The sequence below is a fragment of the Neoarius graeffei genome, chromosome 1 (assembly GCF_027579695.1).
Source record: "Neoarius graeffei isolate fNeoGra1 chromosome 1, fNeoGra1.pri, whole genome shotgun sequence".
NCBI classification, from domain to species: Eukaryota; Metazoa; Chordata; class Actinopteri; order Siluriformes; family Ariidae; genus Neoarius; species Neoarius graeffei.
Window position 1 is genome coordinate 25439762 of NC_083569.1, and position 24328 is coordinate 25464089.

At 39.9% G+C, this 24328-nt stretch overlaps 6 non-coding genes and 1 pseudogene across 6 annotated transcripts; 3 read left to right on the forward strand and 4 right to left on the reverse strand.

Annotated features, from left to right (window-relative positions):
• Positions 1-295: 295 nt before the first annotated feature.
• LOC132897195 (U2 spliceosomal RNA) lies at positions 296-486 on the reverse strand. Its single transcript, XR_009656265.1, has one exon. It is a non-coding gene; the product is annotated as a U2 spliceosomal RNA (small nuclear RNA).
• A 197-nt stretch (positions 487-683) lies between these two features.
• On the reverse strand, positions 684-797 carry LOC132896475 (U5 spliceosomal RNA). The gene has a single exon (XR_009656057.1). It is a non-coding gene; the product is annotated as a U5 spliceosomal RNA (small nuclear RNA).
• Positions 798-5370: 4573 nt separating this feature from the next.
• On the forward strand, positions 5371-5443 carry trnaf-gaa (transfer RNA phenylalanine (anticodon GAA)). Its single transcript has one exon. It is a non-coding gene; the product is annotated as a tRNA-Phe (tRNA).
• An 8370-nt stretch (positions 5444-13813) lies between these two features.
• trnap-cgg (transfer RNA proline (anticodon CGG)) lies at positions 13814-13885 on the reverse strand. The gene has a single exon. It is a non-coding gene; the product is annotated as a tRNA-Pro (tRNA).
• A 3148-nt stretch (positions 13886-17033) lies between these two features.
• Positions 17034-17146, forward strand: LOC132896674 (U5 spliceosomal RNA). Its single transcript, XR_009656132.1, has one exon. It is a non-coding gene; the product is annotated as a U5 spliceosomal RNA (small nuclear RNA).
• A 196-nt stretch (positions 17147-17342) lies between these two features.
• Positions 17343-17507, forward strand: LOC132898183 (U2 spliceosomal RNA; annotated as a pseudogene).
• Positions 17508-21469: 3962 nt separating this feature from the next.
• Positions 21470-21542, reverse strand: trnat-agu (transfer RNA threonine (anticodon AGU)). Its single transcript has one exon. It is a non-coding gene; the product is annotated as a tRNA-Thr (tRNA).
• Positions 21543-24328: the final 2786 nt, after the last annotated feature.

Here is a 24328-nt window from a genome sequence, read left to right on the forward strand (position 1 = left end):
AAAAGTAAGAAAAAGAGTTACTGCAGACTAACAGTGCAGTTGCTTGTTAAATATGAAGAAAACCAGAAAATGGGGAAGAGTTAAACCAAACAACAAAAAAAAAGAATTTTTTTTTTTTACTTTTTGAATAAAGTAACTCTTTCTAGAACTACTAGAATATCACACAGAATAGAAAAAGCAAACCCCAATGCTAGCTCTCTACTATCAAACATAAATTCACTAATCTTATATAGAAAACACAAACATCAAATTATTCTATTAAAGAAAAAAAAAGTTAGCCTTTTTTCAGTTTTTAAACAAGGGCACCATTCCTGGAGATACTGCAATAACAGATCGGTGCATGAAGTAAAAAGAGCAAGCCATTATTCCAGCTCCTTACTCTAAAAATCTGTTTAATATAACATTCTCATCTAGAGAACATATCAGATATTAAACTGATAAGAACAGATACTACACTTGATCTTAGCCAAAAGACCGAGAAGTGATAACTTACTAGTGAACAGCTTTAAATAAACCACTTCCAAATATTAAACTCCAGAAAGGTAAACACAGCTAGACTCCGCCCCCAACAGCTGGATCCTTTTGAAGAGAGACATCGTCTTGGGTGTGTGTGTGTGTGTGTGTGTTGGGGGTTTCCATGCAGAAGGTTCGATATTTCTAACATTTGACCATGAAACATGTCCAGCTCTACCAGAGCAAAGCCTGCAAAAATAAGCTGAGCTCATTAACATCCCTCTCCCCGGAAATGTTTAGTAAAAGGTGAAAGATTTGCGGTCAGTGCAGAGAAACCTGAGCTGCACTGAACACTGGATCAGGTTAGTGACACTGGATTGGAGGCTGGGAGACTCTCAGCGCTGCCGCTGTGATGCTTGGAGTTGTGGCTGAGGAGCTCATTACGGAAACACCTGGGATCTCCTTTAAAAGGAGGAGCCTTTGGGAAATGGTGGGGGCTTGGAGCTCATCACCAGGGCCCTGTACTACGAACGGAGGTTAACCTACCCAGAAGTAACCCAGGGTTCCCCCGCTAAACCGGGGTTGACAAAACCTGGTTATCTTGTTTGGGGTTAAACGGTACTACGACGCCAGTTATGAAGTTGATTTGTTGAACCTGTGTTAACCTAATCAGGGTTAATGCGCGTTCACGTTAAAGGGGAGGTTATCAGCGCAAATCCCCACTGTTCACAATGGCACGGTCGCCGTACTTCACGGAGGAAGAATGCGCTGTCATAATGCAAAGCTACGAGGAGTTCAAAACAACATTAAGAGCAAAATCTAACACAGCGGCTGCCAATAAGGAGCGGCAAGCATGTTGGCAACGAATTGCCGATCGGGTAAATGCGCAAGTACATTCTCCCTTCTACATGTTCCAGAACAGAAGTATAGGATGAGAGAAAGCTTCATGATCAATCACAAGTCACAGAAAATGGTCCTTCGACGTGGCCCCAGTCATATATAGCTTGTTTAATGTCCGAAAAATCCTGAATAAAATTTGGTATGGTAAATTCATGGAGTAGCCTACTTAAGCTGATATGTGCACAGAGTCACATGAATTAGGATGACTGACTGTTCAGTCCCTTTGACTAAGTTGGTGTACGGTATGTCCTGTGAACATTTCAGAGGCAACAGCAGTGCCAAACGCACCTGGCAACAGGTGAAAATGAAATATAAAAACATCATTCATAATAGTGTGTGTGCGCGCGTGCAAGCAAGCATTCATTTGCCTTTTATTTATTCAAGTTTTATCTGTTTGCCTAATAGTTCAAATTGTTTTGTATATAGTTTATAATGTTGTTGTGTGATATTAATGATAATACTGTGGGAAAACTACTTTGCACGGACGTTCATTTAATTTATTCTATCGTCATTTTGTTTGTTCTATTTTTGTGTATTTTATTTATTTATCTGTTTGTCTAGTTGTATCTATTTTTCTAATATATTTTCTGCATTAATAGTTTGTTTTTTCCTATTAAAATAATCTTGTGTTCTTGTTATAACTTTATCTATTTATCTGACTGTTTAGTTGTATCTATTTTTGTTACAATTTCAATATTTTTAATATAGAAAGTTTGTTTTTTTCTATTAAAATGTTCTTGTGTGATAACTAGTTCTTGTGTTATATTTATTGTAGTTGTATCTATTTTGTATCTCAGACTTAAATATTTTTGTAAAACAAGTGTTTTTCTATAAAATATTCTTGCGTTCTTCATAACTATGTTCTTGAGTGGTTGTTTTTTTTTTTTTTTTAATACAGAAAAGCCGTTCTGCATGGACATTCATTGAGGCCCTCATTGTTTTTTAATGGTTATTTATGAGCGTTTAGGGGTTACAATAATGTAAGTCTAGGTTGCTTTATATAAAAGGTATGTCCAGTGTTAGGTTCAACCCAGTTAGAAGGTCAATCGGTCAACTTATTTCTCGGGACCACCGCCCGTACCACCTGCAGAATTCTGGGACGGAACACCGCAAAAAAACAGAGAACCAGAGATTGGTTTAACTGCTGTTTATTCACAGTATTCTTGCCAAAGATGAAAGATTACAAACACCTTTTATAACAAATCATAATCTCTCCAAACGGCTATTGTGTCTGTCAAATGTGTGTGTGTGTGTGTGTGTGTGTGTCTCTGGGAGGGTGTGAGTGAGTGACATCATTTTGATATCTGTGTCTACACACACACATACATATGGAATTAAGATGTGATTTGCTGACCTAGCACATAACACGAAACCTTCAATCATAAGCAAAATAATATTTCAGCAATTCAGCAATTTCATTTACGCACGTCAAAGCGCAAGAGATGTTTTTACGACAATGTTTTAAACAAAGACTATGTTTGGTCTAACAAAGAAGTGTTCTTCTCCGAAGGTCAGGCTACACAGGAACAGTTTAAAATCACTGCCATAGTATATGCAATAGTCCAAAATAATAAAGGATCTTAAAAAGCTCTAAAATATAAAATCTTAACTCTTTGTTCAGCAATAAGGCTACCATTACATCCAACATTAAAGTGTGTGTGGGTCGATCTGACATCAAAACAGACCTTGGCGTCGTTCAGACACATCTCTGATCAAAAATACACATTTCAGAAACAAAATGTTCCCAAACAATGTCCAGCCGAGACAGAAAGTCATTTTTAACTGAACCTTAAGTTAATCCTTAATTTTATCACCATTTTAATAAATTACTGCCTTCTTGGTCAAGAATAATACTTATATAAACCTAACATCCAGAAATATTGATGTCACTGTCTAAGCAGAGGGATCTGGCTTCTTTAGACGCTGTCTTCTTAAAACTGAATAAATATTTAAAAAGAGCCAAATGAGCCAGTCTTTTGAACGGCTCTTTTCAAAGAACGGATCACAAAGATGCGGCTCCCATCAAAGAATAAATGAAAGTAGGTCTGCACACTGCTGGATACGCTCCAAAAAATAAACTTTATTTAATTAAAACAAGCAACGTTTCGATCACCCTGGATCTTCATCAGGTCTGATGAAGATCCAGGGTGATCGAAACGTTGCTTGTTTTAATTAAATAAAGTTTATTTTTTGGAGCGTATCCAGCAGTGTGCAGACCTACTTTCATTTATTCTTTGATACTTTTTGTCTGGCACCTGCAAAGAGTTTTTGGATGTGCGCACCCTACTCAAACGGCTCCCATCAAAGAGCCATAAATCCCATCTCTAATCTGCACTCTGATATCGCACGGGTCATCCAGCTACGCTGGCATTGTCTCTAGAGGAAATGTCGGTGGAGAGGTGGTGTTTGAAAAGGGTGTGGTTAATCGGAAACCTCGGGTTAACCAAGAACATAACCTGAGACGAGCAGGTTTGAGATGCAGCGTAAGTTGCCATGGCAGCATACCTCGGTTTGAACATAGCCAACTTTCGTAGTATGGGTTAATCGGGAAGTTACGCTGCACGTGATCAAGTTACTCTCGAAGTTACCCTGGTAAGCCAGAAAACCCGCTTTGTAGTACAGGGCCCAGGTGGACAGGTTATTTTGGATGAATATGATAAAATGAAAACATTGACGGATAGCACAAGGAGACAGTTGGGAAACCTTCTTGTGACTGACATGGTTGAAATTCATGCGTAAAACTTCTCATCTCATCATCTCTAGCCACTTTATCCTTCTACAGGGTCACAGGCAAGCTGGAGCCTATCCCAGCTGACTACGGGTGAAAGGCAGGGTACACCGTGAACAAGTTGCCAGGTCATCACAGGGCTGACACATAGACACAGACAATCATTCACACTCACAGTCAATTTAGAGTCACCAGTTAACCTAACCTGCATGCCTTTGGACTGTGGGGTGAAATCGGAGCACCCGGAGGAAACCCACGCAGAGAACATGCAAACTCCACACAGAAAGGCCCTCGTCAGCCACAGGGCTCGAACCCGGACCTTCTTGCTGTGAGGCGACAGCGCTAACCACTACACCACCATGCCACCGTCTGTAAAACTTAAATGTCCATATTTGTACTTTACTTAATATAGAAATTATTTTAAAAAGAGCACACTCATTTTACGACATTGCATATTAGTAAAGCAATTTATTACTTCATTTTTCCTATGATAGAAATAGATATTAAGTGGCTAAAACATGATAGAAAAACTAACAATTTGAGAAAGACTAAAATTCACTGAAGCTAACAATAGTAAAAATTTGTATCTTTTAAACTGAAGGAAATGTAGTAGTAATGTCATGTTTATGTTTCAGGAGGAGCCCACCTGTCTCTGTGTGAAGTAAATATGCTTTGGGCATCATCTCTCTATTTCCCAGCCTCAGAGAGCCATACTCAGTCAATGGATATGTAAGTTTGTAAATGAAAAGCTTGTATGTCAATTTTTGTAGTAGTAATATCTTCTGAACTTACGCTACAATTTTTTGTTTTTAATATTACAGGAACACTTCTATGACCCACAGAGTGGATCCGGCTATCAAAACCTCTCTCTCTCTCTCTCTCTCTCTGTGTGTGTGTGTGTCCACTTCTAAGGGAGATCATTACCCACTTGACACTGTGGATAACAGTGAAATAATCAGGACTGCATGATTGGGGGGTAACAGTGAAATGAGCGAGCACAGAGAACACATTTACCTCATTATTTGCTCATTCTTTCATGTGAACTTTTGTTCATTTAAGTAAAAACATGCTTGGAATAAAACAAATTGCCAACAACATAAAAGAGTTTCATTAATCAATTAGCACTATATATATGTAATACTTCCAGATGATACTATAGATCATTTTAATCACTTTATATTTAATTAGATTTTGGTTAAAAAGGAACACCATGTGACCTGACCGATTGGATTTAGCAACTACTAATGTTTATATCAGGGAGGCGACCACTCAGATGGTGGCATTCTCTTGCCGAAATAGCTCAGTAGGGAGAGCGTTAGACTGAAGATCTAAAGGTCCCTGGTTCAATCCCGGGTTTCGGCGTTGAGGACTGTGGTGTGTGTTCATTTAATCCTTTGACCAAGGGGCTGATTGATTTTTTATTTTTTTTTGCCAGGACACTGTCAGTATATGCCAGTAATTTGGTGGTGAAAGCAATTTGCCCTTTGTTCCATGGTGTAATGGTTAGCACTGTGGACTTTGACTCCAGTGGTCTGAGTTCAAATCTCTGTAGAGCCTTTGTTTGCAGCTTGTAACATACACATATTGTCTCAACTACAGGGTCCTTTTGGTCAAGCAAGCTGTCATGTCCCAAACCCTTTGTTTCCGTTAAAGTGCTCGTCTTTTGAATTTGCATTACCCCTGGAAATTATACCTTATAAAACTAGGCATGTTTAATAGTTTACTGTCTAAATTGTATCTTAATACAAGACCGGGAACATGTTCTGTTTAGTTGGTAAAGTTTGGCTCTTTGAGTCCGCCATTACACGAACGTGTTCCTGGTAAGTTACTGTTCATTCAAAGAAGTGACGTCATATGCGAAACGCTTGAAAGTTCGTGGCATTTCCAGCTTCGTCTGCTTTGCAAAGTGTAGCACATTTTAAACTTTTTTTTTTTTTAATTCTGCAACAAAACTAAAACCAAAGCATGCCTCCTAAGGGGTGTGTCCTTCAAGGCTGTTCAAATGTAGCCAATGAAAAAAGTACAGTTTTGATGCATTGTAGCCCAAAGTCAGCAGGACACTTGCGGAATGAATGGGTTTGATTTGTACCAACAAAGAGAGGTAACTTCAAGCCGACAGGACAGTTTGGTGTCTGCTCCATACATTTTGAAAAAGGTAAATTTGTGAGGTAGAGTCACATTGAAGGATTTGAGCGATGTCTGGTATGTGGAGCAGTTCCTACGATTTGGAAACAAAAGTCAGAAGCGCCATCCCAAAGATCTCACCGCACGGTAAGTGCTAAGCTTGCGTTTAGCCTGTGACTTGAATTTATAAGTTGTCCATTGGCTCACTGGGGCATGTGCCCCAATATATATCTGCTGTGATCCAGTAAAATTTCCTGATCACATTTCAGAAACAGTAATGTATTTGGCACTGCAGAATCAATTACTGTTATTTATTTTTTTATTAGAACCCCAATGCTGTAGTTGAAGGAGAGGGTGTAAAGGCTGTTTGTGTTTGATGCAGTATTTGAAGAAGGAGGAGCTGCTGCTTGTACACCAGTAGACACAGATGCTCCAGCTGTTTTGGCTATAGCACACTCAGATGAAATACCAAAAGGAGAAGAGAGAGGTTGTTGAGAGAGTTTATTGTGTTTCCAGGCAGTATTTGACGAAAGATGGATATGATGTGTTAATAGTAGCTGAAGATACAGTATTAATTGAAGAGCGTCCATTTTGCTCATGTTGTGAGAGAATCTCTTTCAGAGCCTATAAATACAGAAAAACCCCAATGAGTTAGTTGAGAGAGATAACAGGATGGTGTGTCCATTCATTTTATATAGAAATCATGCTTTTAGATACAATATAACGTCGCACCTATTTCAGTGGACAAAAAGGCAATGACAAGATTCAAAAATACACAGGGAAGTTTCTCACAAAGTGATAAATTATAAATTAATCTTGCAATGGCCTTTTCCTTCACACCAATTCCATGATTATTGTAGGGACTTTACCTTAAAATTTCAAACAGGCTCAATTCACCTTAAAATCAGCTCTCTGTAAAGGGACACCGCAAGAAGGTCATAGGGTTTGGAATTTTGGGAAAACAATATTTTATGGTTGCAGAGATACGATGATTTTAGTAAAAAATAAATAACAGTAATTGCCCCCCCCCCCCTTCACATTGTAGCACAAAACAGAAAGGGTCTACAGGGTCAAGTCAAGTCAAGTCAAGTTTATTTGTATAGCGCTTTTAACAATAAACATTGTCGCAAAGCAGCTTTACAGAATTAGAACAACTTAAAACATGAGCTAATTTTGTCCCTAATCTATCCCCAATGAGCAAGCCTGTGGCGACGGTGGCAAGGAAAAACTCCCTCAGACGACATGAGGAAGAAACCTCGAGAGGAACCAGACTCAAAAGGGAACCCATCCTCATTTGGGCAACAACAGACAGCCTGACTATAATATTAACTGTTTTAACATGAGGACAGTTTCGTTGATGTTATAACTCTTCATTGATGGAAAATTGAGTGCAAATCTGTTCATGATAACTGCAGTCCTAAAGTTAGCAAGACAACTGTAGTCCTCAGCCATAAAAGCATTACTGTAAGAGTCAAGAGCATCCTCCAGGTATAACCCTCAAATATCCTCATGGGGCCGTCCTTCACAGGAGTGATGCGATAAAACTCCAACCAGACACAGGGCACCATGATGGATCAAGCAGGTCTGAGGGGCAGAAGAGGCCAGCATCTCAATCCCAGGACCAACATGTAACTCAGAGGGACAGATTGGGGGGAAGAGAGAGAGAAAGAAAACACATGTTGTTAGGTATGCCCTAAAAATGACAAGTATTAAATCTGTGTGGTAGGCTCGCAGAGACGAGAGTCTTTACATCAGGCATAACACACAACAATGGCATGTTAATATGGTAAAATATATATTATGACCTGCTCTGGCTGGATGCTTGATTGGGTGATGGGCGCACACTCCTCAGCAATGATGAGATGCAGATGGGACCCTTAGGGCTGGCCAAGACAATTCAGTTACATTTCACCGGGTCTGGGACATGCGACAGAAGTCTGACGGCCGATTCCCTGCAGGCTACGATAGCCAGTCGAGGTCTCCACCCTCTCCACCAAAAGATTTCCTGTTGACTCCATGTAACTCAGAGGGACAGATTTGGGGTGGGGGAGGGGGGAGGGAAAGAAAACCCAGGTTGTTAGGTATGCCCAATGTCACCTGAATAAGTAGGAGCAGTATACATATTGCACCGAGTACAAGCAGGGACTCCGGCAACTAACTAAGACAGCATAACTAAAAGGAGAGAGCCAGAAGGTAACACAGGCATGAGGGAGCCCCGGGACATAAAGCAGCCAGCCACTACACCATCAACAAACTCGAGTGAGCAAGTGAGTGGGGACTGACAGCATCCATACATCCCAGTTTACCAAAACACTCTATGTCTGAGGACCCTCTAGATCTACACCTCATCTCTCATCTCATTATCTGTAGCCGCTTTATCCTTCTACAGGGTCGCAGGCAAGCTGGAGCCTATCCCAGCTGACTACGGGCGAAAGGCGGGGTACACCCTGGACAAGTCGCCAGGTCATCACAGGGCTGACACATAGACACAGACAACCATTCACACTCACATTCACACCTACGGTCAATTTAGAGTCACCAGTTAACCTAACCTGCATGTCTTTGGACTGTGGGGGAAACCGGAGCACCCGGAGGAAACCCACACGGACACGGGGAGAACATGCAAACTCCACACAGAAAGGCCCTCGCCGGCCCCGGTGCTCGAACCCAGGACCTTCTTGCTGTGAGGCGACAGCGCTAACCACTACACCACCGTGCCTAGATCTACACCTTTACCTCATAAACACCATTAACAAAAGGCTTGACTAAACAGATATGTTTTCAGCCTAGACTTAAATGCTGAGACTGTGTCTGATTCCTGAACATTACTTGGAAGGTTGTTCCATAACCGTGGGACTTTGTAAGAAAAGGCTCTGCCCCCTGATGTAGCCTTCACTATATGAGGTACCAGCAGATAGCCTGCACCTTTTGATCTAAGTAGGCGTGGTGGGTCATAGAGGAGCAGAAGTTCACTCAGGTACTGTGGTGCGAGACCATTTAGTGCTTTAAAGGTCAATAGTAGTATTTTATAATCAATACGAAATTTGATTGGGAGCCAATGCAGTGTGGATAAGACAGGCGTGATGTGGTCATATTTTCTAGTTCTAGTAAGGACTCTTGCTGCTGCATTTTGAACTAACTGGAGCTTATTTATGCACTTATTGGAACATCCAGACAGTAAGGCATTACAATAATCCAACCTGGAGGTAACGAAAGCATGGACTAGTTTTTCTGCGTCATGCAATGACATTAAATTTCTTATCTTTGCAATATTTCTGAGATGAAAGAAAGCTATCCGGGTGATGTTATCAATGTGAGTTTCGAATGAAAGACTGGGGTCAATAATCACTCCGAGGTCTTTTACTGCTGCACGTGAAGAAACAGAAAGGCCATCCAGAGTCACTGTGTAATCAGAAAACTTACTTCTAGCTGTATGTGGTCCTAGCACAAGTACTTCAGTCTTGTCAGAGTTAAGCAGAAGTAAATTAATAAGCATCCAGTGTCTAATGTCCTTAACACATTCCTCAATTCTATTAAGCTGGTGTCTCTCATCAGGTTTTACAGAGACATACAACTGTGTGTCATCAGCATAACAGTGGAAACTAATACAATGTTTATGAATAATATCGCCCAGAGGTAACATATATAGAGAAAAAAGCAGTGGACCCAAGACAGAACCTTGTGGAACACCAAACTTTACCTTGGTACGTCTAGAAATATCACCATTTTTATCAACATACTGATAACGATCAGTTAGATAAGACCTGAGCCAGGAGAGGGCCATTCCCTTAACTCCCACAACATTTTCTAGTCTATCCAGAAGAATGGAATGATCAATAGTATCAAATGCAGCACTAAGATCAAGCAAGACAAGTAGCGAGACACAGCCCTGATCAGACACCAACAGTAGGTCGTTTACTACTTTAACCAGTGCTGTCTCTGTGCTATGATGAGGTCTAAATCCTGACTGATACATTTCATGGATGTTATTCCTATGTAAATATGAGCATAACTGCTGTGCCACAGCTTTTTCAAGGATCTTGGAGATAAAGGGGAGGTTTGATATTGGCCGATAATTGGACAGCTGACAGGGATCAAGGTCAGGTTTTTTAATCAGGGGTTTGATAACTGTTAGTTTAAAGGATTTGGGTACATAGCCAATCATAAGAGAAGAATTTATTATTTTTAGAAGCGGTTCAATTACTCCAGGCATTATCTGTTTGAATAGATGTGTAGGTAAGGGATCTAGTACGCAAGTTGAGGCTTTTGATGTAGATATTAATGAAAGTAATTCAGTTTCTTTTAGGGGAGTAAAACATTCTAACTGATGATCCGATACAGTTATATAGTTAACTACAAGGTCACTTTCATTGTCTGACCTTAAATTAGTAGTTTGAATTTTTTGTCGGATATTCTCAGTTTTGTCATTAAAAAAATTCATGAAGTCGTTGCTACTACATACTGCAGGTGTGCATGTGTCGATAGTGGACTTATTCCTGGTTAATTTTGCTACAGTATTAAATAGGAATCTAGGATTATTTTTGTTATCTTCTATTAGGGAGGAGAGATATGTTGATCTCACAGCACTAAGAGCTTTTCTATACTTCAGGAAACTCTCCTTCCAAGCTAATTTGAACACTACCAATTTTGTTTGACACCATTTACATTCCAATTTTCAAGTGGTCTGTTTTAATGTGCGAGTGTCATCATTATACCAGGGTGCTAATTTTTTGTCTCTGACCATTTTCCTTTTTAGAGGAGCTACATTATCTAAAGTATGGTGGAATGTTGACTCTAAGCATTCAGTTGCCTGATCAAGTTCTGCAGGGGCTGACAGTGACCCAATCAAAGTTGACAGCTCTGGGAGATCATTTATAAAGCTCTGTGCAGTAGTTGACGTGAAAGTAGGTTTAATACAGTAGTGTGGTGAGGTGCATATACTATTACTCAGACATAGTTTGAATGAGATGAGATAATGATCTGAGATAACTTCAGACTGTGGAAGTATGACTATATTGTCTACGTTTAATCTGAATGTTAGTATTAGATCAAGGGTGTGACCACCATTATGGGTCGGTCCTATGACATTCTGCTTAATCCCGACTGAATCTAAGATGGACACAAACGCTGTTTTTAAAGGGTCTTCTGGGTTATCGAAGTGAATATTAAAATCTCTGACAACTAAAACTTTGTCTAAGGAAATAACCAGATCTGAGATAAAATCTGCAAATTCAGAAAGAAACTCAGAATATGGCCCCGGGGGCCTGTAAATAATAAGCAATGGAATTAACTGGGTAGACTTATTTTTTGAGGCTACATACATTCTATGAGTATGAAGAACTTCAAATGTATTAAATTTATAACCAGGTTTTTGTGTTACACCTAGATAATCGTTATAAATAACCGCGACGCCGCCTCCTCTGCCAGTTAGACGAGGCTGGTGTATATAACTGTATCCAGGAGGACTCGCTTCATTTAATGCTATATATTCATTTGGCTTAATCCATGTTTCAGTTAAACAAAGTACATTAAACTCCTGATCAGTAATGAGTTCATTAACCATTAGTGCTTTAGATGTAAGAGATCTAATATTTAATAGCCCCACCTTTAGATCAAAGGTGCTGGCAGCAGCTGTACAGTCAGTATGATCTAATTTTATATTGATTAGGTTACTGAAACAAACTCTCTGAAAATTTCTACCTTTTTGTTGAGCTCGGGGAACAGACACAGTCTCGATGTAGTGGACCATGAGTGACGACTCTGTGCAGCTAGCAGACAGTCAGTTTAGCCTGTTTGTCTGCTCCCTGGCCTTAGCTCTGGATTGTCAGAAATTAACTAGGCCTGTTCTGAGACTATGACCTATGCTGCAGGAAATGAGAGCAGCACCTTCCCGAGTGGGATGGATACCATCCCGCCCTAACAGGCCAGCAGTGCCCTCAAAATTAGCCCAATTATCTATAAAGCCCACACTGTTTTCAGAGCACCACCTGGACAGCCAGCAGTTCAGCGACCATAACCTGCTGTAAGCTACATCATGCATTGGGATGGGGCCAGAGCATACTACAGCATCGGACATCGCCTTCGCTAATTTAAACACCTCTACAAAGTTACTCTTAGTAACCTCAGACTGACAAAGGCGTATATCATTAGCTCCTGCATGGATAACTATCTTTGAGAACCTGTGCTTGCCTAGGACCCTAAGATTACCTGCTATGTCCGGCGCCCTGGCTCCCGGTATACACCTGACTAAAGCTGCTGGTGCCCCTAAAGGCTGAGCTAATTTCACGTGCCATATGATAGAGTCCCCTATAACCAGAGCTCTTTCAGGTTTCTCAGTGGGTGCATCACTAAGGAGAGCAAACCTGTTCGGCACGTGACACAGAGAGGAGTGGTGCTCCTGTGGGCGAGCCTCAGCGGTAGCTTTGGCTCTTTGCTTATGCCGCCGAGTCGTAACCCATTCGCCCCGCTGTAAGGGCTCTAATGCTGGAGTTGGGGGATTACTAACTCCACCTAGGGCATCCAGACTTTCCCCTACAGAAACTACACTGTTCTCACGCTCACTAACCTGCTCTAAAGCCTGGACACGCGCTTCTAGCACTGTAATCTTCTCCATCAGAGAGCTAACTAATCTGCACTTATCACAAATAAAGCTAATAAAGCTATCGCTAGTGACGGAGGAAGAATGACTAAAGATCCTGCACTCAGCACACTGAACAAGCTGAAGGTGTGCCATGATGAAAAGATTCACGTACCTTAAATGAAGATCTGTTGATATTAAAGCAGATCCGATGTGGATGGCCTCCGCTTCCTAAGGGTCCTAATTGATTCTGTTAGAACCAGAAAAGGTTGGTAGTTTTATGAGCAACTTAGTTTTGGAGGTGAATCCGAACAAATTCCTGCCTGTTGTGTGCCACCTGCTCCTGCAGCTCCAGCACTGTAAAGTGAGAGTAAGTGTCTATTTACTGCCATTATTGAGCCTTCTGCCGAGCAAGTGAGCTTACAAAGATGACAATTACAAAGAGACACTGCTGTATCATAACTGTGAAAGTTGAACACCAAATCAGGAAAAAAACAGCAAACTATGATTTGTACCATGTATTAACTTCCTGGGTTCCAGAAAACAGCAGGCGCAGCTGTTGCTCTTCTTCTTCACGAGTGACTTGGCTTGTGTATTCGTCCGCCTCTTTCTCCGTGGCTATAGGTTCTAAATCATTCTCAAACAACAAACCAAAGACTGAGGACGGATTTGAAGAGCTTTCGTGTCTTTTTCAAAAGACTCAGTATCAAGAACGCACGCCACTGCAGAGAATAGGATACAGTCCGTGTGAAAACAAAAGAAGGTTCTGGTGCAAATGACGTCACGCGTGCAGTGCCGCTGACCTGTAAATCGCTGCGATCTAATAATGGCGGACAAGCTTTTAGTGATTTTTCAACGCAAAAACCTTCTTTTATTTATCCACCAACTTTACAGTGTATTTGAGCACATCACACACAGAAAACCAGGGATATTTTTAATATAACTTTCATTAAACTCATGCTTTTAGAATGATGCAGCCAAGTGAAATCCATGTCCCCAGCAGTTCAGATCAACCATTTAAGGTAAAACCTGGGCTCGTCCGGGATTTGAACCCGGGACCTCTCACACCCGAAGCAAGAATCATACCCCTAGACCAACGAGCCAAACAACCCACAAAAAGTTGTGTCTATGCTGCTGAAATTGCATTATATCCTTCAAAGGTTAATCTTCAAAAAAGATTTTTGCGTCTGAATTCTGTTCCAAAAATCACTAAAAGCTTGTCCGTCATTATTAGATCGCAGTGATTTACAGGTCTGTGGCGCTGCACGTGTGATGTCATTTGTGCCAGTGCCTTCTTTTGTTTCCACACGGACTCTATCCTATTCTCTGCAGTGGCGTGCGTTCTTGATACCGATTCTTTTGAAAAAGACACGAAAGCTCTTCAGATTCATCATCAATCTGTGGTTAGTTGTCTGAGAATGATTTAGAACCTATAGCCATGGAGAAAAAGAAGGACGAATACACAAGCCAAGTCACTCGTGAAGAAGAAGAGCAACAACTGCGCCAGCTGTTTTCTGGAACCCGGGAAGTTAATACATGGTACAAATCATCGGGGTTTTTTGTTTGTTTGTTTTTTGTTTTAAACTGATTTGGTGTTCAACTTTCACAGTTATGATAAAGCAGTGTCTCTTTGTAATTGTCATCTTTTTAAGCTCACTTGCTCAACAGAAGGCTCAATAATGGCAGTAAATAGTCACTTACTCTCACTTTACAGTGCTGGAGCTGCAGGAGCAGGTGGCGCACAACAGGCAGGAATTTGTTCGGATTCACCTCCAAAACTAAGTTGCTCATAAAACTACCAACCTTTTCTGGTTCTAACAGAACCAATTAGGACCATGTAGACCCTTTCTGTTTTGTGCTACAATGTTAAGTAGAGAGGTGTGTGTGTGTTGGGGGAGTTAGCGCGCAATTACCGTTATTTATTTTTTACTAAAATCATCGTATCTCTGCAACCATAATCTTTTTTTCAAAATTCCAAAACCTATGACCTTCTTGCGGTGTCCCTTTACAGAGAGTTGATTTTAAGGTGAATTGAACCTGTTTGAAATTTTAAGGTAAAGTCCCTGTGGCCCTCCTGCAACCTGCTGGTGGGGAAGCGGGTGATGGTGCCCTTGCACGCACTCGAAAAGCTGGTAAAATCTTCGCTGCAGGAGGCACTGCACGCCCACAATCAGAGGAGGGGGCCGGGGTCACAAGCAGGGGGGTCCCGGCCACCACAGTACTTGGCTCTCATAGATGCCCACCAAAGAGATGTGAAAAACTACAAGGATGGAGCAGTGGGCAAAGGGTGAGGATCTCTGCTGGGTCCTGAAGTGGCAGCTATGTGCATTCTGGGGGTCAGGGGGGAGCCAGCTTGAGAGTGGCTCACGGTCCTGTATGACAGAGAATTTTATTGTTTTATTGTTTTTTTGTATTTATTTTCATTGGCTTTGCATTCTATGCTTGTTTATTTATTCATTTGTTTTTTAATTTATGAGTTAACAAAATCTATTAATATTCTGTATAAAACTGGTTTGTATATATGGGTGTGTGTGTGTGTGTCCATGCAAAAAGCTCGATATTTCTAACATTTGACCACCAAAAATATTATCTATCTATCTATCTATCTATCTATCTATCTATCTATCTATCTATCTATCTATCTATCTATCTATCTATCAGAAACACTTATTGGTCAGACATTTCTCTGCCTGTGTGCAATGGCTAACAAAGCTGTAAAGGTGTAAGAGATTGGCCCAGGCCACCTTACCCTATAGAGGATGTGCAGTCACGTGACCCGCACGTGTGTACTCTGCCCACTCCGCCACATTGGACAGCATCAGGATAGTTTACCTTGTGCAAGCGTAATGGATCCAGGCAGTAATCCCCAAGAAAATTCGGAAAATACCCCATCTACATCGCGCGATTACTTGTCTAAGTTTGTTCAGCATCTTGAAGGTGATGTGAGGCAGCGTTACGTAGAAAAGTGTTCCAGGTTGGGGATTGCAGATCCGTACAACTTGCTGCAATCTTTGTTCAGGGAAATTCGGAGCTGCGGTGCCGGCGATTTGCCCGATCTGGCCTACCACGATGTTTACAATTTTCTCGTTAATCATGAATCGTGTTACACTGGCAAAGCCCTCAAAGCTTACAAGAGCCTGGAAGCTTATAAATATTTTGTTGTGGGATGGGTATCTCAACTATATCTCTGGAAGGTCCCGAAGAAGAATGTCTACTTGATAACCTCACGGGTAAGTGGCATTAAGACGTTTATCATAAAGAGACTATGCAGGACATTTTATCTTAAGAATGTTCGTAATCTAAACTCCAGATAATGACAGGGTTGTAAATATGTATGTTTTTGTCTGAAAAACAGAAAATCAGAAAGCCACGCACGCCTGCGCGGAAGCTGCGCAAATGTGCGCAGCTTTCTAACCAACTGCCTTCTTCTCATACTAATACTTCCTATGTTTCATGGACTGTAACAGCATTTGCTCATTTAGTAATTTTAATACATAATTTACTTTGATGAAATTATTCAGACACTCCAACGCCCCCCCTAAAAAAAAATCGGATCTGCGCGATTCAGCCATGAAAAAGGCGCATCCGCCGTTTACATCCCTGTTTAAACTCATAGGTTAACCAACTTTAACCGGCTAATGAGGCTCGGTGGTCGGTCAAGATTTTTTTTAGTTTTCGCCATCCCTACTATGGATTGGCCTTTCAAAGGCATATATGAGCCAAAAAGATAAAACATTGTCATAGACTAGGCCAGGGTAGTAGGGCTAGGCATAGCCATTTTAAACGTTAGAGACTGTCTAGTTTCTAAGTATGCAGTTATCATTCAATCCGAAAATCAACTTAACAGATGTACTAGGAGTATTGGATTAGAAGATTGCACCTACCTGATATGAAGTGTTCACTACAAATTCGGCTGGTAGAACTGGGGTACCAGTTTTCTCTTTGCACAGCGGACACCCATTTTGCGCGTCTCTCCTCGTCTGCGGGGAATCTATAAAATGACAGGCCCTCCTTTTGGCCCTGTCTATTGGTACAACCAAATGCTGAACAAGATATAACCATTCTCGAAAGATCTACTCCCACACACTTGATAATTAGAATGGGTTCGTCTAAGTTCTATGCGCGGCCATGCCGTCCAAAATGGCGGATAAACAAATATCACGTGACCTCGTGACGTCACGTGCACGCTCTCTATACCAGCTTTCTGCACCTCCAATACAGTGTCACTAACCTGACCCAATGTTAAGTGTAATTCAGGGTTCTCTTCATTGTCGAGTAAATCTTTTGTCTCTTATTAAAGATTTCTGGAGAGAGGAATGCTAGTTAGTCCAATGTATTTTTGCAGGCTTTGTTCTAGTAGAGCTGTACATTTTTGGTGGTCAAATGTTAGAAATATTGAACTTTTGGCATGGAAAACACACACAAGCCCCCAAGACAATGTCTTTCTCTTCAAAAGGATCCAGCTGTTGGGGGTGGAGTCTAGCTGTGTTTACCTTTTTGGATTTTAATATTTTCAAATTTTGGAAGTGGTATATTTAAAGCCATTGAATACAGAAAGTTATTGCTTTTTGATTAACAGCAAGTATAATATCTGTTCTGATCACTTTAATATCTGATATGCTCTCTAAATAAAGATGTTGAACAGGGAGCTAAAATAGGGGCTTGCTCCTTCTGCTCCACACATCAATCTGGTATTGTACTATCTTCAGGAATGGTGCCTTTGTTTAAAAAAATAATGTTTTTGTGTGTCATTTTAACATTTGATGTGTTTTCTGACTGACAATAATATACCAGTATAAGGCATCATTATAAATCCTTAACAAACTATTAACAAACACTTAACAAGTCATTAATAACTCATTAATTAACAGTTTACTAATGATCTATTAACTAGTTATAACAGATAGTTATTATAAAGTGTTACCCAATATTCATAATTTCACACAATGAACAGGCATGACATGGCATCATGCAAACTTCATAACACAATCACACCGTGTCAAGCAACACACATAAAAAATAACTCCACACAATGAACAGGTGCAATTTTGTTAACCACCAACAGTGACTTTAGTGGGTGCCTTTTTACTTTTTTCCGATTTAGTGATACTCATAACAAAAATGACATGGCATCATGCAGTCTTCATAGCACAAAATCACACTGTGTCAAGCAATGACACATAAAAGAGAACTTCACACAATGAACAAATGCAGTTTTGTCAACCTACAGTACATGCAATAGGGGTACTATAGTAACATTTACAGATTAGTATAACAAATAGATTTATAGATATAACTCCTATTTACATTGGTGGCACAACAATTTCTACCACTTCATCACTTTTATCCCCCTTTCCTTCACAATCCACCTGGAATAACATCCATCTCTCTCCATTGCTTTCCTTTCTACTATTCCTTCCCCATACACTGATTTCCCATGTTACTTTCCCAAAAACTGCCAAAGACCAGACAAAACAAGTTCTTCAAATCACAACAGGGAATCAGTAAATATCATCAGAGCAGACTTGACCTCATTCTTGGCATTACAGTAAGGCAGGCCTACTGGGTTTGAATTAAATGATAGCTAACATTAAGCTAGCTGATACATCTCCTAACACTGACTAGCCAGCTAACTGCACTAACATTTCCATTGGGACAAAAAAACCCTGTCCTGTGGGGAAATTTTGACTTACTTTCCGCTTCTTTGTAAAGAATTTCCTCATGTCCATTGTGTCTGGGGACGGAGCAAATATTGCAAACAATTCATCATCAATCAAGAATACCCCATTAGGCTAAGCTTATTTCATTGTTTAGATGAACATTAATTTAATGTGGCCTAGGGTTGATTTTGAGGGCATATAACAAAAGAATAAGGTTTTAGCAAAAGCTAGACATTGTGAGGTGGCAATGGGGCTGACGTCACCTCCTCCACTTTCGAGCAGCTGCACCTTACACCAAAATGTCTCTGCTTGCACTGAGATTCACTTCACTTGCGTGCGATGAGTTGTTGTAGGTAACTCCCAGAAAACCCGGAGTGGATTTTCAGTGGTATGTGTATTCTCTTATCGATCAAGTGGAATGGATTCTTTCACGAAGCAATAGAAACGGCGCTGGGTGAACTAATATTTTATGTTAAATATGGGGGGGTCCAAATGAAGAATTATGAATTGTGAAGGGGACACACCCCCTTCACATTCAATGGTGGTGACGCCTATGTTCACCAGAATAAACTCGCAAACAAAAGTCACATGACTGAATACAACCTACTGTATGTTCTATTCCAGGTTAAGCACTCGCAAAGAACGACTGAAAAACTTCTAACTCCGTGGATTGTCGATGAATAAAATAGCAAGATTGTGGCTGCAAACTGCAACTGTATGGCAGGCCTTGGAGAGAACTTTTCTCACATGCCTTCACTGTTGTGGGCTATCGAAGCTGGAGTGAAACAAAGGGATTCACTGACAGTTACAGCTAAAAACTGTCAGTGAAAAACATCTCCTACTCCCAGTTCAGAGATATTTTCTTTCTCAAGAAATTCCTGAGTCAAGTGACTAAGCCACTATCAGAAGTTCAAGACAAAGTTCCAGGGAGACAACCAAAATCAGTGCAAAAATGAACCATATTTAAGACCCATTAAGCGTTGCTCACAAGAAAGACGGTCTCTGGTTGTCCCCAGAAGAAATTATCACCTGACGCCACACACAAGGGGTCTATTGCTTAACCAAGAACTCATGAGCATATGAATTATTTCTGAATTCATTATAGTCTTAATTTGAAGTCTTTTTTTGTTGACATTATCAACTGTAAGTCAGGGAGCATATGTACGCAACCTACTTTGCAAAATTTGCCAAGTCTGGTTTCTCAGTATTAACCTTTTATTTACATCCCAAACAAATTATTTTTACTTGTTGTAATGTCAGCAATCACCATTTTCACCAAAAAAAGGAAATTCTAAATCTGTAAAAACATAAAAAAACAAAAAAACATATACCTGTATCACTTAAGTCCATTATAACATCTGGGTTTTTTTTAATTACCCGTTTACTAACTTTATGTGAATAGAAATCATATATTTGCAAGATATTATCAAGTTAAGTTTAAAATGAGACATTTAAGTACATAGAGAACATAAAAAAGCCAGAAATATTTTACACTATTGCTACAGAACGTGAGAATATTTATAGCTAATCTACATTCCAGAACTCAGCTCACAATCTCTCATTTTATTGAGATTACTAAGCTGCTAGCAGTTTTTTTTTTATGTCCAAACTACATCAAGAAGCAACATGTTGCCTAAGGATTCAAACACAAAACATGAAAATAAAAGCAGTTATTGGTAACACATATTATGACCAGAAATAAAGCTGAATGAGCATTTTCTAAGAGCATGCATATTAAGCTACCTTCAAATGTGTCCACATGTTTATGATGCAATGAACTCTTCATCATTTGATGTTCCATATTAATGGATAAGTAAAAAACGAATGATACTTCTAATTCGAAATATTATATTTGACATCTGCAGGTTTCAAATTTTGTCTTATAAAATCTTTTATTCAAATAAGGAATCACTTATCTCAGCTTTTTATTAAAGAGTTGGTATGTGGACACATTGATATTAAGCATTAGCATATTAGCACAAAGCATATTTACAGGATCGGTGCAAGGATGAGGAATCTGTTGTGGTATGTGGTTCTGTATGGAGAGTGCATGGACAGATAAGCATCAGACATCAGACATTTCAGTAACTCTATAACTAACAGGTTCACTAGTTATCTACAGTTTTTAAGAAAGAGTTATATTCTTAATTATGGCAGACATCTGAGACAAGCATGCAAACATACAGATAGGCAAAGATAGACACACAAAGAAGCGACTAACTTGCTGAAATATTTTTGCAACAAATCTCACAGAGTTATGGGACCCCAACAGAAAATCAGTCACCTTGTTAAACACTTTTTTTTTCATCAATCTTGAAACAAACATACTTTTAGATAAAGAATTTATAGAGTAACAAACTCCCAAAAGCAAAAAGTTATGTCAGTTGAATAGACTGAGCAGCACACCACCTCTGAGGTTCTAACTGATCCCACTCAGTAGTTTAGGTCCTTTTAGGGTTAAATGGGTATCTAATGTATGAACCCTGCTTTTGACCTGAGTAAAAAGGTTGTGTGCCACAAATAACACCTATTATGGATATAATAATTCCATATTAATGATGTAATACTTTTATACCAATTTCCTATATGTGGTTTCAGGGCTCTTTTTATGCGCAAAGTTCCCCTGCATAATTAACTATGAAACAGCAGCCTACAAACATTACAAGAAGTCCAGATTTATGAATTTATATCTGAACTTGTATATTATTACCAAAAACAAGACTTGGTAAATTTTGCAAAGTAGCCTCCAAATATAAACAAATACCACCTGACTATGTGCATTGATGGAGACTTGAAGGCAAAGTGCTTTGCAGAAATTGCACACCAAAGATACCTTCAGGTCCTCAGTCTCATCCACAGTGATCTCACTGATCTTTAAACTGTCCATACAGGGCCATTCTCACCAGCAGAAAGTGGTTTTCAGGTGATGAGAAATCATGAGTAGCACATGCTCACCTTCTGGTGTCACTGTTCTCAATCTCCCCTCTTTTATCTGGATCATCTTTCCACCTTCAAAATACCCTTTACAGGCCCCAGTGAGAATTGAACTCACCACCCCTGGTTTACTAGACCAGTGCTCGCACCACTGAGCTATGGAGCCTTAATTCCGTCACAGCTGCTGAAGCTTGGGGCCACAGCAGAACCTTGAAGCCCCTGTGCTGATCCTCAAAACAGCCCACAGAAACTGCTGTAACATCACTCACAACTTTAGTTCCTAACTGCAGTTAGCTTCTGTTTACTATTTGCCTCACAAAAAAGGACGCACATTTTAAATAATGCAGTGTGTCAATCGTAGAGTGGGCTGTGGACTGTACATTCTGGCTACTTTCTCAAGTATTTTTCAATTTTTTACATAAAAAATTGATTTTGACTTAGTTTCTAAGAGCAATGTTTGTTTCCGGAGCATATATCCAAAACTATTCATGATACGGATTTGAAACTTGGCATACATATTAACAAGGTGATGTAGATGTGCCTTTTCATACTAAGAAATTTGAGAAATTTTAATTTTTCATGTTTCCATGGAAACAATTTCAGACTTAGTCTCTCAGGTTAGTCTGAGGGAGAGGTTTTGTTTCTGGAGCAGAACTTGAAAACTATGAGTGGTATGGTCTTGCAAGCTATTGTATGACTATTTCTGAGTAGTTTGCTGTGATCATATAGTGGTTAATGCTCTGTGTCGTAACTGTGGTTTGAATCTGGGTCATGGCAAGGGGGGGGGGGAAAGCAGCTACCTGAGTAGGCTTAATTTTGGGCAGCATGGTGGTGTATGGGTGCCTCACAGCGAGAAGGTTCTAGGTTCGAGGCCAGCATGGGCCTTGCTGTGTGGAGTTTGCATGTTCTCCTGGTGGGTGTGCTCTGGTTTCCCCCATAGTTCAAAGACATGCGGTTAGGTTAATATGGGATGGCCTTGAGCGAGGCAATGAACTCCCAACTGCTCCCAAAAAGGTTCTTGGCTTTTAAAAATTGTTCTCCTGTGTCTTGGCAAACAGGGTTCCCCCAGTGTTGCATGTTCCAGATATACTGATGATGCCCCAAGGATAATTTTTCCGATTTAAAAAAAAAAAATCACATTTTATTTATTGATTGATTCTGCATCAATGTCTTCATTCTTTTTTGTTGGTGGATGCAAGAAAAAGAGAGCTGAGAGAGAAAGAGGAGGGGCAGAGCAACAGCAACACTAACTGAGAGAAGAAACTGGTAAAGATTCTCCTTTCTTCTTCATGTTTGGATGTTAATTATCCATTAATTTGTTAATATGGTGCACTTTGTAGCTATGGTACAAGGGAACAAAGATGACAATTATGTTGCTAAAAACAATAACATAGACTTATCTAATGATCTGGGGTGGGTTTCCTGATAACGTTGCACTTTAGAGCTAAAGAGCAAGTTTAAAGACGTTCTTAAGCAACGAACGTTGTCTCTGTATGTGGTTTTCCCGAACTCACTCATAAGAAGGAATCTTAAGCACAACTTTGTCCAGAGCGTCTTTGCAATGCGCATCCTCGCAGTAGGCATTAGTAACTGCTAAAGGTATTTGTACTGTAGTTGCTAAAGGCATTATAGTAGTTGATAAATCCAGTCAATGAGGTCACGTGGTATTTGTTTTTAATAAAAAAAAACAATGAAATATAAAGTGTCAAAATATGTTATTATACTGTATTGTCGTTAAGCATTACATATATAATGTGGGAATGAATAATTGAAACTTTTTAAATTTTTGGACAGTAACTTGCATTTTTATACTTTTTATTAAATAAGCAAACATTCACACAAAATTATGAACAAATAACAAGTTAAATAATTCAGCAAAATGTTTTTCCTTTGCCTGCTCATTTCATTGTTACCCAATCAAGAGCTTAATGTCCCTTATACACTGGCATGCAGCTGAGTGGTGTTTGGCATATGAAGGAGGTACAGTATCGATCCCATCACCTCCCCAGACCGCAGTGCCGCTTCCCAGATTGCAGGCAGCCAGATTACAGCTGGCCGAGAGCGTCAGTGCACCCGGGAGCTGATCAGCATTGAGAAGGAGCGGCTCCAGTTACTCCGAGACCTGTATGAGTGGCACCATCAGGAGCGGATGGGCCTTAAACAGGCAAAACTAGACCTGCGGGTCAGAGAAGTGGAGCTTCAGAGTGGATTCACGGAGTCATGATTATTTCAACTGTTATTCACAATGGCAAGTTTGCAATGGTCTCCCATATAAACACACACACACACACACACACACAGACAATGTTACAGGTGCAGAAATTTGACACTAAATGAGATAATCACTTGGCTAATGGAGTTAAAATTGATTAAAATGTGGTGATATCAATGTGACATTACAATATCCATACATAATTCCATAACACATTGAAATTTAGTCATAATGTTTTGCATATATTTATTTAATAATTAACTTGATGTACATGCAATGTACAAGACAAATAATTTCACACCAGCAGCATATTCAGGGTATCATTAGGGTATTTTAGGATTGTTGTACAATAATTATCTGCTGAAATCTTGTTTATCAGTGTTTATTCCCCATCGGCGATCTCTACTGATGAACTGCCAAAGAGATTTTGACTTGTTTAAAAAATATATACATTTTACTAACCCACTGTGTGTAAACCTTTTTCCACACGTTGTTTAAGTCCTGTTCGGAAAAATTTATTTCAGAGAAACTGGCAGAGGTGCTTGTGCCTCAAGTTGCGACAAAAGTCTTCTTTTGTGAAGCTCCAAAAACTCTGAAATAAAATGAAGATAATTCCTGCGACTCGCTCAGTGTGTTCAGGAAAAGGTTCCAGATCCACTGTGCACTTAGTAAAGATAAAGGGATGTATGTAGGTGGAGATATTCAGTTCTGGATGTGTGCTGTTTTTTTTTTTTAAATAA